General features: G+C 38.4%; 1 long non-coding RNA gene across 1 annotated transcript in view; it reads left to right on the top strand.

The window, feature by feature from the left end:
- Nucleotides 1–13,033, top strand: part of LOC109273271 (uncharacterized) — a 207,823-nt gene extending 194,790 nt beyond the window's left edge. Inside the window, exon 7 of the long non-coding RNA XR_002082958.2 lies at nt 12,927–13,033. This is a non-coding gene — a long non-coding RNA (uncharacterized LOC109273271). The remainder of the gene's footprint in view (nt 1–12,926) is intronic.
- The last annotated feature ends 2,476 nt before the right edge of the window (nt 13,034–15,509 follow it).

Genomic DNA, 15,509 nt, shown 5'->3' with positions numbered 1-15,509 from the left:
GGGTTTGCACAGATATTGAGAAGCCAGTGGAAGGTCCAGTGCATCAAACATCTGGCTTTTCTTCTTCCATATTCTTCGTCTGGAGGGTGGGGGGTATTTCTCACATTTTCCACAATTGGTGTGCATGATTTAATTTACTCATTTTCACTCAACAAGTATTCTTGAGCAGCTACGTGCACCGGGTAGGCTGGACCTCACAACACCGTAGAAATACCACGGTGAAATAAAACCAAAAATAAGACCTTATATTTTGGAAAGAGGAATAAAAATGAATTTAACAATAACACTTAAAAGTATAAAAAGCAAGCTTATCATGAAAGGAAGAAGAAAGGGAAGAAGGGAGAGAAGGAGGCAGGGAGAATAGTCTCTTAAATCATTTAGTTCTTAGTACAAAAGACTCAAAATATTGAAACTTAAGGTTTTGATTTTTTTACAAAAACTGAACCTGCATCTGTGTATTTCAACTACTGGCTAATCCACATAAACCAAACATTTTCTCTGGAATAATCTCATGGCCATGATTACTTTTGGGTTTCCCCAATACATGCTTCTCAGTGCATGATATCTTTTGTTTTGTTTTTTTTTAAATGAATAGTGTTTGTTATCATTATAAACGGAAGACTGGAAAATGCTAACTAGTTTATGGAATCTTTACCATTAGTATTGCTGATTATGTTTGATGTCAGTCCATCTCTACCTAACAACTGCATATACTCTAAGGAAGAAAACCTATCCATGTGAAATAGGCATGATGATAGTCTTGAACGTTATAGTTTAAAGGAAAAAATCCGTTAATCATGAAAGACTTTTTTCAAACGAGGAAGCTGTTCAGTCTGACAGTCTTCTGTGTGTATCATTTTAGAGCCCAAATGGCAGAAGCATGTATATATGACCTAGTGCCTGAGTTTATCATGAATGAATTGGGTCACCGTATTTGAGTGCAATATTCAAAATAAATTTAGAAATCATGAATGAAATTAATTTTGAGTTCTTCACTTTGAGCGTATTTTCGTGTCACTCTACAAAAATATGCAAGTGAGAGGTAGCAAGATTTTAAGAATATTTTAAGAGTCCAATGTGGCAGAAATACTGAGACAAATTAAGAATACCATCCTTGGGGTGCCTGGGTGGCTCAGTTGGTTGACTGTCCGACTTCGGCTCAGGTCATGATCACACAGTTCATGAGTTCGAGCCCCGTGTCAGGCTCTGTGCTGACAGCTCAGAGCCTGGAGCCTGCTTCAGATTCTATGTCTCCCTCTCTCTCTGCCCCTCCCCCCACTCACACTCGCACGTGCTCTCTCTCTGTCTCTCTGTCTGAAAAATAAATAAGCATTAAAAAAATTTTTTTAAAGATATCCTTACATTGACATCTTTACAGCAATTTGGAGAAACACTTAAAACTGGCATATGAATATTTTAAGGAGTTCTCAGTTATGTCATTTATTGAACTGTTATATTCAACAGTTCAAGGAAGATTTAATAAAACTCAGTTTCACTAGGCCATCAACATAGGGACATTTTCTTTAAGTGCTTTTTCTTTTCCAGAAATATATAGCCATTACAGTTCGACATAAGGATTTTTTTTTAATTTTTAAGTGTTTATTTTTGAGGGAGAGAGAGTGAGCACAAGTTGGGGAGGGGCAGAGACAGAGACAGAGACACAGAATCCGAAGCAGGCTCCAGGCTCAGAGCTGTCAGCACAGAGCCCGATGCGGGGCTTGAACTCACGAACCACGAGATCATGATCTGGGCCACCCAGATGCCCCTACATAAGAGTATTTTGATAGATGTTATTTTGTGAATTCCACTCTAAGACACAAGCATAAAATATTGTTTTTTCTCTTTTCTTGCTTCTTTTTTTTTAACTACAGTAGGTAAAATGTAAGCTACAAAACATTATAGTTTGATTCTGTGCCTTCAGAAAATATATTTATCATTTATTAGTCAGACTCTACTTCATGACTCACTTCTCAAAGTCCTGAGAACTGAAAAGAGAAAGAAATAGCATATACTGCATATTTGTAAAGCTCAAAATCCATCCTGCTCATAACATTAAATGTGTTTGCCTGTAAGTCTTAGCAAGTAGGTCAATACTTACTCTCTTTAAGAATAACCCATAAAACATAACTTTTGATGTTTAATTTGAAATATATATATAATATATATAATATAATATATAATATAATATATATATATTATATTAATATATATATTAAATATATATAATATATATTATTATATAATATATATATATTATATATATAGCAAGCTAGTGATTAACTTATTACCATCTTAACCACTCATTTCGAGGTGTTGCTGAGCAAATTACTCTGAGGTATTTTGACCAAATTCCTCAGTTATCTGCTTCTATTTTGCACAGATTAAAGGAATTAAATAAAATGCATAGAAAGAGATTACTTGAGGGAAAATTGGAAAAAGGCCGTTCTATCCTTTATCTGACATTTGTACAAAATAAGAGTAAGAATATCTAGATTTGTTCATTGTTGGCTAAGAGGGAGTTTAATGACCCTGCAGGAACCATAGTGCAACATTTTCACTCCATCACACATTTTCGTACGACCTTGGTCCCTGTGGCTGTGTCTGTGTCGGTATCTAATCTAGGTGCCATCTCTGAAGCAAAGCCTCTCCCAAGGATGCCATCCCCTTGCTCCACTGTCAGCCCTGTCGGGCTGGTAACTCTCCTGACGGAGTCCGGAGTCTTCATTTTCCAAGGGGAGTTTTCAGTGAACCGTAATCTATCTTTTCATTGGCTAAGCCTGTAAACCTTGGTGGGCCGGGTGGGTCCAAAGAGAAAAGAGGATGTTTTCTTTTTCCACTGTTTAAACCTCTTGTGAGTAATTCCCCACAGCTGTACATAAACACCCCTTTTCTGAGTGGGGGGAAAGAGGTCTCAGAACAGAACAGCTCTCTCTGTTTATCAAATTAAAACAAATCATGGCAACAGCTCCTTGCTTTAACCAAAAGGGAGCCTCTTCGCCCCGATTCGTTTTGTAGGGGGCTTAATTGTACTCTGGGGCTTCAGGCTAGACTTTTTCTGAGTTCTCTTTTAAAGAGGAAAAGGGATGAAGAGAAGAAAACAAGTTTTAAGTTGCTCCGTGTAAACAAACTGGGATTCTTTTGCAGCGATTATGAGATTGTTCAACAATTAAATAGCTACAATTATAACCCCAAACAATGTTTGACTGGGCTGGCTGCCTAATCAGTGAAGTTGTATTTTCACAGCAGACTAAGCATATTATTGTTAAAATAAATGTTATTGGAAAAACAGCTCTAGAGAATACATTTCTGCCTACAGAGAATTGGTGGTTATTCTCAAAGATGCCAAGAAATTCCGTGCTTACCATAAAGAGGGTATAAAATAACACCTGTTGCACTGAATAGAAAACATTTAGGTTTGTTTACAGATAAGCTCTTCCTGTTAGCAGTTTTACAGCCTCACGACTTAGAGTTATCTAGTTTTTAAATCCATTTGTTCTTCTAGTTCAATGTGGTTAAAACAAAGGCAAAATGATTTTATAAGGCCATGCATTAGTAGGAAACTGTAAAGTCACAGATTTTTCTGCATAACCTCATTACAGTCCTTATGGTGACAGTAATTGATCTACGTGTCTTACTTCACATAGACTGTGAGATCCCTGAGACTCTGAATACCCACAGCCTGGCACACTGCTAGTTAGGGTGTCTGGGCATGGGGCGAGGGCAGAAGACATGGATGGCGGTAAGGGTGAGCACTGTCCTCAGTTTATAATCACTTATACGAGGTATTCATTAATGACTCAGAACATAAATGGATGAGTGCTAATACTAACCCTACATACTTAAACCTACATACATTTTGAAAGAGTCTTTGCCGAATGTCTCTCGTTTCTAGATTACTTTTACTGAATGAAAGGGAGGGAAGAACAAAATTCTCTAAGCCTTCTCTCTCGTCTTTTTCAATGATTTTACCCAACTTAAAAGGCTTCATCTTTCTGCTTCGGTGTTCCTCAAACTTACCTGACCATAAGACTTATTTGCATTGCTTCGTAAAAATACAGCTTCTCTGGCATCAGCCTGACCTAAGGAATCAGAACATAATCTCTGGGCAGAGGGGTCTACTGATAGAACTAAGTTTGCAAATCTCTCTTCTAAATAATTTCTGACTAACCAAGGATATAGGGTTTGTTATCTAGGGTAATTCCTACTTCTTCCATAGAGGTAACTGGATAATTACAATCCAATGAAGTTTCCGTCCATTCAATTCTTTAATGATATATCTATAGCCTGTGTGTCTTTTTGGAGTCTAGAGACTTATTTCCTTTATCATAATCTTCTAACAGCATCATAAACTTATAAAGGAAAAGGACTGAACCTCATATTTTCCCCACATTTAATCTACATTTTTTGGGCACCGGCTATGATTAGACATGAGGGTGGGATAGAAGAGTGGTAAGTAAGACGTGGTTTCTATACGACTGTGATTTGACAGATGATATTTATGTAAGGTACTACTACTTGTATTTCCTATAGGGTCTAACATAGTGCATCTCATATAATAGATACTCAAAACCCCAAACCCACTTGTGGAGCAAATGAATGGCTGAATTCAGACTTGAATGTGTAACACCCCAAAATTATAATCCAATGAGCTTCCCATTTGCCATAGTTTCCTGGAATTAAAAATGATTCTGAAAAATAACCATGGTGGCAGTTTAGATGTGCCTACGAGTTTACAGCTGACAAATAATTTTCATTGCATTATCTCTTCTCCATGTCAACTGACTGAGACAGAAAGTTCAGGTATTATTACTAGTGCCGTATTATAGATGAGCAAATTGTACCTCAATAAGCTCAGTTAACCTAGTTAGCCAGAGTCAGACCTTAAAACTGAATTAAAATTCTTGTAGATGCAAGGTCAAACGTGAAATGCAAGACTCGATAGCGTATGGCAAACCCAAGATTCTGATTTAGAAGATAAAACTCAGGAGACAGAGCGCAACACTTATACAATGGGTTGTCATGTTAACCCACAAATGGCATTGACCCCATTTTCTTATTTAACAAAATAAGGTTGATAACGTCCACTTCATAGGATTATTATAAATACTAAAACCCGTTGGAATGTTTTTAGAAATTTTAAGTGAGAATTTTGGTTAAACTCTAAACCAAAATGGATGTCTTCACTTTTGAATACATGCCTCTAATGGATCCCCGTAAATTATCAGAGGCAAGATAAGCTGGTGATCTAGCCACAGGCACTGGGATTGCTCTGGCTGTCCAGCTCAGCTGCCCCTAGCAGCTATGTGACCTGGGAAGTTGTTCAATTTTCCTATGCCTCAATGGCCTCACCAATTAAATGGATGTTAAAAAATACCATCTATTGTGTAAAAGTACTTTTAAAGGAATGATTAGTATTTACGTATATAAAGACAATATCTGATACATAGCATTTAACAGATAAATGATTAATTTTTTTTCCTAGTGTAACAGATAGGAGCTGTGAATTCGAGCTCCTCTCAAGGTTAATTTCAAATTAATATTTGTTCAAAATATATTGAGCCCCTATTACCTGCCAGCTACTGCTCCCGGTAAAGAAGGTTTATTCTTGGACGAGACGATACTTAGTGCTCTCTCTCTCTCGCTCTCTCTTTCTCTCTCTCTCGCTCTTTCCCTACACTAGAAATAAGAAGAAAGGGAGCTTTTCTCCCCTCTGGGTTTCAGAGGGCACAAGTTTAGTCAATAGAGGTAAGGGAAGAGGGGAGGTCCTTGTCAGCTGTGGAGTGCCGTGATTAACCTCTGGAAACTCAGGGATCAGCTAGGCCAGGACTCAACCGTGACAGTTCACATAGGTTAGAAGTTCACTTTTCCTTAATTGATCCCAGACTCTCATTATGGACAGTCGTCGTTGGTGGCAGGCTTGGTAGGCAGGCAGCTCAAGGTGTCACATCAGATAACAATGACTTCATTTTCCCCCGGGCGTGCTCAAGACGCTGTACTCACTCAAGCTGTTCCTATTCTTCCTGGAGAAGTTTTTCCTCATTTATCAAATGACAAATCTCATACAACCACATTTGCCTAACTTGTTTATCTCAGGATGCTGGAGTCAGCAGTTCTGTATTAATAACTGACCTTTTAAAAGGCAGAAGATTGTATCTGGAAGTCAGAGATCAAAATGTTATTAAAATGTATGTAAACGGCCTCGAAAAATATCTCTCCTCCAAGTCAAAAGGTTACAATCAACATCAAGGTGGATAAAAGATATTAAGTAATTTACCCAATTAACCTTTTTTATTTTGAGAAAATTATAAAGACACACTCAGTTGAAACTAATAATGCAAAGAGAGCCGAAATACCCTTTACCTGGTTTCCTCCAATGGTAACACCTTACAAAACTGTAGCACGTTATTACAACCAGAAGAGTGAAATTGATAAAACCTACCAAATGTATTTAAATTGTATCAGTTTTACCTTCACTCACAGGTGTGGGTTCATGTATCTAGCACCACGCTGAAGGTATAAAAACAATGCCATTACCATCATCACATGGATCCTTCACCTCTATCTGGCACTAACCTCTGGCAACTACTGATATAGTCTCCTCCATCTTCGTAATTTTCTCATTTAAAGAATGCTACACAAATGCAATCATACAGTAACTTTGAGTTGTCTGAAACTATAAAGAAGTGTCAGCTATTATTATTATTATTATTACTAATGTTATTATTATTAGTAATATTATTACCAGTAGTAGTAGTAATTGTACTAACAATTATATGCTGTTCTTTGCACCAACCATATTTCTTTGACAGTTATAATTTTCTGTTAACAGTAGGTTTTCTGGCTTATTTGGTGGCCCCACTAAAATGAAAATGGTATTAAACAGTAGCTGGGGCGAGATTGGGTTTTCTGACAGATTTTCCTGTGGGAAAAGACCTTGTTTTGACAAAACACTGCTAGGGAAAAGACTGGAATCTATAAAACAGGGCTTTTCACTCTTTCTAGAAGTTTTTATTATTAGCCTTATAAAAATAACCCGGTAGTTTTTCCCAAAGAGATACGCAGTTATCTAAAATGTGCTATACAATATACCTTGACAGTCTCTGAGATCAAAGTTAATGTTTTAAGACCAGATGCAGCAAAATCTTTTTGCAGTAATCATGAAACAGGACTCCCTAAGGGGAAAAAAAAAGATTACAACAATTGTTCTGGTAATACAGGCAAATTAAGCTCATCAAACAAATTGTAATTATTAGACTAATTATCATAGTTTACTTTTAGCATATACTGAATTACAATTATAATATTTATGCTACATTAAATATTTTATTTAATTTTCACATGTTTTCATGATTAGTTGGTTGTCCTATTTTATTGGTGAAAATATCAAAACTTGGAAAGATTAAATGACCCTCTCAAATCCCGTATCTGGTGAATGGCAAGCTGACATCCAAACCAAGTCTATCCAGCTACAAAGCCCAGGCTCTTTTTTGAAAAGAAGGTATTTTACTCTACTTTATTTTTGCTTTTATCTCCTGAATTTTTATTTTGATGAAATTTAAGCTAACAGAAAGATTGCAAGAATGGGACAAGAAACACCAATATACCATTTGCCGAGGCTCATCAATTGTTACAAATGTGCTGACTTTGGTTTTTGTTGAAAATAATTATTCCAGTAATAGTCCTTGGTTTTTTTTTTTTCTTTAAAAAAAAATTTTTTTTAACCTTTATTGATTTTTGAGGCAGAGAGAGAGAGCATGAACGGGGGAGGGTCAGAGAGAGAGGGAGACACAGAATCTGAAACAGACTCCAGGCTCTGAGCTGTCAGCACAGAGCCTGACGTGGGGCTCGAACTCACGGACTATGAGATCATGACCCGAGCTGAAGTCAGACGCTCAACCTACTGAGCCACCCAGGCATCCCTACAGTAATAGTCTTTGTAGACATATTTCCTCAATCCATGATCTAAAGATTTAGTTTTCATGTCTCTTTGTTCTGGAATAGTACTCAAAGACCATGTCCTTAGCCACTGAAGAGTATTGCCATGCACCTGTAGCATGACTTCAACGGTGAACCTTAAGACATTGTAAGGAGATATTTTTCATCTCTTCCTATCATGACTGAACAAATACTAAATTTCCCCTCTCATCATGATAGATGGTATACAAATGGGCATAGTGTTACCTTCTTTATGCAAGATTTTTCTACTTCACTGTAGAAATGCATTCAGATGATAAAATATGGGCATAGATTTTATTCCACCCAAGGATTAGGAGGCCAGATTTCCTGTAGCTTATCCAGCCTTCAAAGAATTTCTAAAATGTACATCTCAATTTGTCATGCTTCGTGCCAGAGCAAATGGGTCAACTATAAATCACGCCTAGGATTTAAAATATTCTGACTTTGGAAATGGAGGACTTGGGTTGGACTCCCAGACCCAGTGTTCTCCAGATATATGACATTAACCTTCCCAAGGTTAATGTGAGGTCCAGTATCCCCATTTGTTAGATGGATACCTGTATGTATCTTACAGTGGCTTTATATGATTGTAACATAAGTGACACCCTAATGCCTGGCACTAGTAGCCACCGAGTAAGTATAAAGTATTCAGATGTGTTCAAGTCAAAATGATAGGATCTGTTGAAAAACATACCCCATGCTGCATTCATATCTATCGCATCTTTTCCATTAGGAGTTCCTTTATTTCTGTGGGAGAAAATTAAGTCATAACAATCCTTTGTGGTTTGTTTCAGTGCCTTTATCTGTTGTCCTACAGGAGTTGTTGAATATAGAGTCCACTGATAGATACAGCATCAAACACAAGATTTTTCCTTTCATTTCCATGTTGGATTACCACTAGAATTATGGCTCATCAGGCATCCCAGCTTGTGGTTAGAAAGTTGTCCTTTGGGCTGGCCGCAAGCTGATTTTCTCATTCTGTGGTTTGCTGTGGTTGACTGTGTGCCATATTCACTCCTGTGAAAACTATGTCAGTGCTCTGTATTTCACAGTAAATTCCTAAGATTGCTTCCTCCTCACTCTCCTATCTCACTCTCCCAAAGTGATCCTTAACATGTATAGAAATAATTATTTCTGTGTTGCCAATTTTTTCCTGTTCCCTATTAAACAATGATTAAGAAAGCCATTTGCCTTTGTCTTTCTCATGGTTTTATTTACTCCTTCATTTATTTAACACTTTTATGGGACCTGTTTCAATCATTGTGCAAGGAACTTTATATGTTGTGATGGTTAATTGTATGTGCCAACTTTATTGGGCCACGGGGTGCCCAGAATAATGTTGGTCAAACATTATTCTGGGTGTTTGGGTGAGTGTGTGTTAGGATGAGATTAACAATTAAATCTGTAGACTGAGTAAAGCAGATTGCCCCCCACTAATGTGGCTGGGCCCATTCAATGAGTTGAAGGCATGAACAGGACAAAATGGCTGACCCTCCCTGAGTAAGAGCAAATTCCTCCTGCCTGACTACCTTCAAACTGGAGCTTATTTTTTAACTACCTTCAGATTTGAATTGAAACATTCGCTCCTGCTTGGTCTCAAACTACTAGCCCTTGAATCGGAACTACACCATTGGTTTTCTGGCTCTCAGGCCTTCTGACTTAGAATGGACTGTATCATTGGCTTTCCTGTGTCCTCACCTTGCAGACTCACCCTGCAGATCTTGGAACTTGCTAACTTCCATGGTCTCATGAGCCAATTACTCATAATAAATCTCTGTGTATATACACGTACGTCCTATTGGCTCTGTTCCTCTGGAGAACTCTGACCGATGCAGATAGTTTATCTCATTTCATCCTCACTCTAAGCTAGTTATTCTTGGCCTTCTCCCAACTTTAGAGACCCCAGATCTCAGTGACTCTGAAGTACTTACCCACGATTACTCCCATGATAAACACCCACTATCTTTGCTGAGGATTGTCTGCCTTCAGTGTCCACACCCTTTGCACACAGGGAGATAACTAGGCAGAGATTTTTATAAGCATCTTTAAGTCTGTAGTACCAAGCCATGTGAATTCTATACATTCACACATCAACTCCAGGAAGGTCATAACTTTTGAGGAATATCTAAGGTACTGAAGACTTTATTTCTGCAGCAAAAGCTATGACATCAGCCCTGGGCCTTAATTGGCTGCCCAGTGAGTCACAACACCTTCAACGTGCTAGTCACTTCAATAAAGCAAATTATCACAATGGTATGATTATTTAATGTTTATAATGATTTTTAATGACTGTTGAAAAATATGTTGTTTACATTTTTGTACAGTGTTTAGACTCCCAGATATGTGCTCTATCTACAACTCTCTCCTCGTTTTCTTTGCCTGGAAAACTACTATTTATCTTTTAAAACATTTACTACCCAGACCTAGATGTACACCTACCTCAATTAAGTCTAGGGTATCATTAGTTCAACACATATATTAGGCACTTTATCACAATGATTCCAATTGTCTCTCCCCTCACTTAGATTGTGAACATCTTGAGAGCAAAGACTGTGTTTTATTCATTTTTGTTTGCCAGTGCTTGGTATAATGGTGGACACATAGCAGATGCCTAATGTAGGGAGTGAAGAAGTATTTTTTTTCAATGAACAGTTATCCAGGATATATGTTGTTCAGAGTACTTTCAGGTTCCAGTGACAGATAAATAGACAATGAGGGACAACAAACAGCTGAAAATTCAAACACATGTAATGTCTGAATATACATACATAACAAAATTTATATGCATATAGACACATAGAATATCTTACTGAACTTCATTGATATGGCAGTCTTATTTGGGGAAGGCTATTTGCTGAATGGCATATATTTGATTGAAAAGTAATTTAGTTCAGATTAATATAGCTAATGGGTGCCTGGGTGGCTCAATAGGTTGTGTCCAACTCTTGATTTCAGCTCAGGTCATGATCTCAAGGTTTGTGAGTTCAAGTGTCGTGTTGGGCTCTGTTCCAATGGTGAGGAGCCTGCTTGGGATTCTCTTTCTCCATCTCTCTCTGCCCCTTTCCTGCTCATGCTCTCTATCTCTCAAAATAAATAAATAAACTTAAAAAAAAAAGAATTAATACAACTAAATTCATTTTAAGATAGATACCAGTGGCGCTCGCCAAATCTAACAATGTTGCTAGATTTACAAAGAGACAACAATTTTTAGAGGTTCTATATGTCCCTTTGAAACTGTTAAAGACATTCTAACCTTTTGAAAAAATGTTTATTTTGAAAGAGAGAGTGTGCACACACACACACGTGGGGGTGAGACAGAGAGACGGAGAGAGAGAATTCCAAGCAGGCCTGGCACTGCCATCGTGGAGCCCAACACTGGTTCAATCCCACAAACATGAGATCATGACCTGAGCCAAAATCAAGCGTCAGACACTTCACCGACTGAGCCACTCAGGTGCCCTGAAACTGTTAAAGACATTCTAAGTACTTTTAGCTCTACTTGTTAAATAGAATTATTATAAACAAGCTGCAATATATCAATTTCTCTGGACCTATATATAACATGATAATACACAAAAGGGTAAGGAACATGAGAGCTCATCCTGAAAGTCATTTGGTTTGAGGTCAGAATATTCATTGAAAGACATTTCATTACACTGTAGCTGAGAAAACAAAGGCAGAATTTTGGGACAAAAAAGCGCAAACCAGTGGTGACTGGGGAGGGGGAGGAGAAATGAGAGAAAGATACCATTTCTGAAAAATGAAAGGAAAGAAAAAATAAGACAGCTTGCCAGGGAAACGAAAATTAAAAACAGACAAAGCTGTGTTTTGTTTTGGGTTTTTTTTTAAGAGATTGAAATTTCAGAAAAAGAGAGGAAAGTACAATAAATCAACAGACAAGCTTATTTGGTTGGGAGTGGAGAGCAGCCTCTTTTAAGTTCTTATAAACTGCTTCAGGAAGGTAAGACACTTCCTGTAAACTTTACTTGAGTTGCAACCTTGCTAAGATCCGGCTGGAAATGAGGACAAATGCAGCAGATATTATTAAAATATCTTTTATTAAAAACCTTTTATATCATAAACAACTATGTATCTTGACCTTAAATTTCCAAAGCATTGCTATTTGCTATTTAAATAACAGTGCTTTTATATTTCCCAGGGAATCAAGAATATACCTAGTATGGGAATAAATACATTTGAATACATGTGAAGTACATATGGAAAGGGGGGGACATCTATGTTTCTGTCATCATTCATTGCCATCTAACAGCATCCCATAAAATGTACTCAATGAATGAATCAACTCAACCGTTTAAGAAATATATATATATATATATATATATATATATATATATATATATATACAGCGCATTTATTCACATACTCAATATTAATCTTCTAATATATACAGACTCATTGCTAGACCCTTGAGATATTAAGGTATGTAAGACAGTATTTCTACCTATGTGAAGGAGAGCATCTAGGAAAGAAGACAAGCATATAAATATTTTATGAAATAAAATATTAATGATTCATAAGAATAGAGGAGAGACAAAATAGTTATATTGGCAATAGTAGAAGAGGTGTTCTAGGAGATTCTATTCAAGCTGTGTGTTAAAGTGGTGCCTGCTGTAGACTTCAAATATTGCCAAGTCTGTATGTAACCTTGCTAGTCAATTCACTCAATCTCATAAGAGGAAAACCAACCAAATTATATGGAAGTGAATGATACATTTTCTGGAACTTAAAAACAGCATTACATTTCCCCAGTCGTAATTACTTTTCCTCTCTCCTCAAATTGTCCTGCGTAGATAAGAGTTTTATCTGGGCATGAGCATCCAAGTAGAAACTACAACCGTCAGCCTCCTTTGCCATGGAATGCAGGTGGATGTGTTGTTTGCGGATTCCACGTTGATTGCTGAAAGGATGTTGCCGCCCCTCTACTTACCCTCTTCTTGGCCTTCCTATAGGATGAAATCTACAGCAGGGTCCAGCTTTGGCCTGGGTTTTCTAAATGGCCTGTGGAGCAGTGGCTTCCCCAACCAGAACATTCATTTCTACACTATTACAGGAGAGAGAGAGGGGTAAGTTTCTATCTCATTTAAGCCAGTGTGCTTTGGACCTGTTTGTTAGAGTAATATTGCCTGTATCCTAATTCATACAGACATTTCTTTTCCCCCTTGCCAGAATTGAAAGTTGAGTTTCAAAAGCAAAAACACACGGTAGAATCATTAGAGGGGAATGTTAAACACACACACACACACACACACACACACACACACACACACACACACACACACTTACGTTGCAGAAAACCCATATGTAAAACCGACTTTTAAAGCTTTTCTTTTTTTTTTTTTTTTTTAATTTTTTTTTCAACGTTTTTAATTTATTTTTGGGACAGAGAGAGACAGAGCATGAACGGGGGAGGGGCAGAGAGAGAGGGAGACACAGAATCGGAAACAGGCTCCAGGCTCCGAGCCATCAGCCCAGAGCCTGATGCGGGGCTCGAACTCACGGACCGCGAGATCGTGACCTGGCTGAAGTCGGACGCTTAACCGACTGCGCCACCCAGGCGCCCCGACTTTTAAAGCTTTTCTAAGTAAATATTCCATTAGCTCACTTACTTACAAGTTACTATCGTAGGAGAGTATGTTTTAGAGTTTTGGAGTCAGACAGACCTACATTCAAATGTCAATTCTCACGACATAATGATAATATTATTTAGTGCCATTTGTGTGTTGGAAACTGGGTTTAGTACTGGGTATTTGATTCCATTTAGTCTTCAGAAAAACCCAATGGACTAGCTATTATTCCCATTTTATAGTAAAATAGTGAGACGCTTAGAGTACCTTGAGAGGTCACACTAGTTAACATACTTATTAGTGATAGGAGACATGGGATTTTATTCTAGGTCATTCTGGCTTGTAAACCTGTTTTTTACACTGCTTCATCACATACCAGCTGAGGGCCAGGCTCTGGTTCCTGATCTATAAACTGGCAATAATATTTAGCCACTTATGATGTTCCTGTGAGCATTGGGTAAGGCTGTATATGATGTCTTTTCAGATCCTGACACATAGTAGGTACACATAAGTGTCGGGTGCCATTCCTCTTTCCTTGAAGGTCTCAGAGCTCTTAGAGTAAAGGAGCATATTCCTCTCACCTCTATAATCTTCAGTGTCCTGTAAAATGTCTGGGAAGAAGGACGTGCTTAATAAATATGAGGACCAACCAGGAGAATGAGGAAAGTAGGTATAGAAACTGGCAAAATAAAAAAAAATTTAAAAAAAGGAATAAAAATGAGAACCAAATAAAAATAAAGAGCACTGAACTTTACTATATTCCAGGAAATGTTATAATTACTTGACATGCATTTTCTCCTTTACACTTTGTGATAGCCCTGAGGTTGGTTTTGTTATTTTCCCTACTTTACAGATGAGGCCACTGAGCTCCAGAGAAATTAAGCCTGCTTATAGTCACACAGATGTTAAGCTACGGCTATAGCTTCTATTTGAACTAAGCTTTATGTTTGTCCAGACCCATCTCTTACTCTCCTCCCGTGCCCAACAGCGGAAATCAGGAAGCTAAATGCCAGCCTTAGCTCATAACAGTTTGTTTGGGCTCCAGGATGCCCCCCGAGTGCCCCATTCTGCACTGTTCAGCGGTGAAGGTGGTGGCTTGTCTCCAGGCCCTTCCCAGCTTGACCTCTCGGCGTCCTGTGGTCGGCAGGTGGGCCGTAGCTCCGGCTTCTCCCTCTGGGGAGAGCTCCTGGGTGGCCAGACGAGGCCTGTGGGCTTGCACAGCTGCCTTCCATGTCCTCGTCCAAGCAGCTGGGCACGTGAGCTGCTCCAGCAGCCTGGAGTCTGATTGTGTAAACTGCCGTTTGCTGCTGGCAGCTTTGGGACTGGCTGAGTCCCTTCAGGAAATGAAGGGAAAGCTCCAAGTGAGCTTGACAAGGGCTGTTCTGGGGCAGGAAGCAACAGACACTTGACCTGGTTGAATTTCCAATGCAGTTCCTTTCAAAGGCACATGCTGGGTCTTAATCCTCTACCAGTGTAAGCTTTTGCCAACCACGGTGCTTGACGCACTGTATGTGCTCAGTGAAATTTTTGCTGAGTGAATGGATGATTGCACGAAAAAGGCGCAATTCTGTTTGCTGTCGGTAGGGGCAATAAGAAAATCTGAGATGTGTTTTGGGTCCTTTAACAAGCTCCTTGCAACCGTAACTGCCACTTTGAACAGCCCCTCACGTGCTCTGCCACCACTCCACCCTCCCTCTTCAATTCCCTTTTAAATCCCCTCCTCACCCTGTACAATTAACCTCTTTTTGATTCATTGTTTCAAGACCATGCTAGAAAATAGCTACTCTTTGACCAGAATGAAATGTAGTTCGTTTCATTTTTTCCAGTATTCTTCTTCCCAGAACACATGGATTAATGCTAACGGTAGTCTTGCAGACAATGTCTTAGTTCTACTTATTTGAGATACTACAACCATGACCCAGTAAAAACATACTTTGCCAAAGGTTGACTCTTAGGAAATCTTCCATC

The sequence above is a fragment of the Panthera pardus genome, unplaced genomic scaffold (genome assembly GCF_024362965.1).
Source record: "Panthera pardus isolate Hobbes unplaced genomic scaffold, ASM2436296v1 HiC_scaffold_7, whole genome shotgun sequence".
In the NCBI taxonomy this organism is placed as follows: domain Eukaryota; kingdom Metazoa; phylum Chordata; class Mammalia; order Carnivora; family Felidae; genus Panthera; species Panthera pardus.
This window is presented reverse-complemented; position numbering and strand designations above follow the sequence as displayed.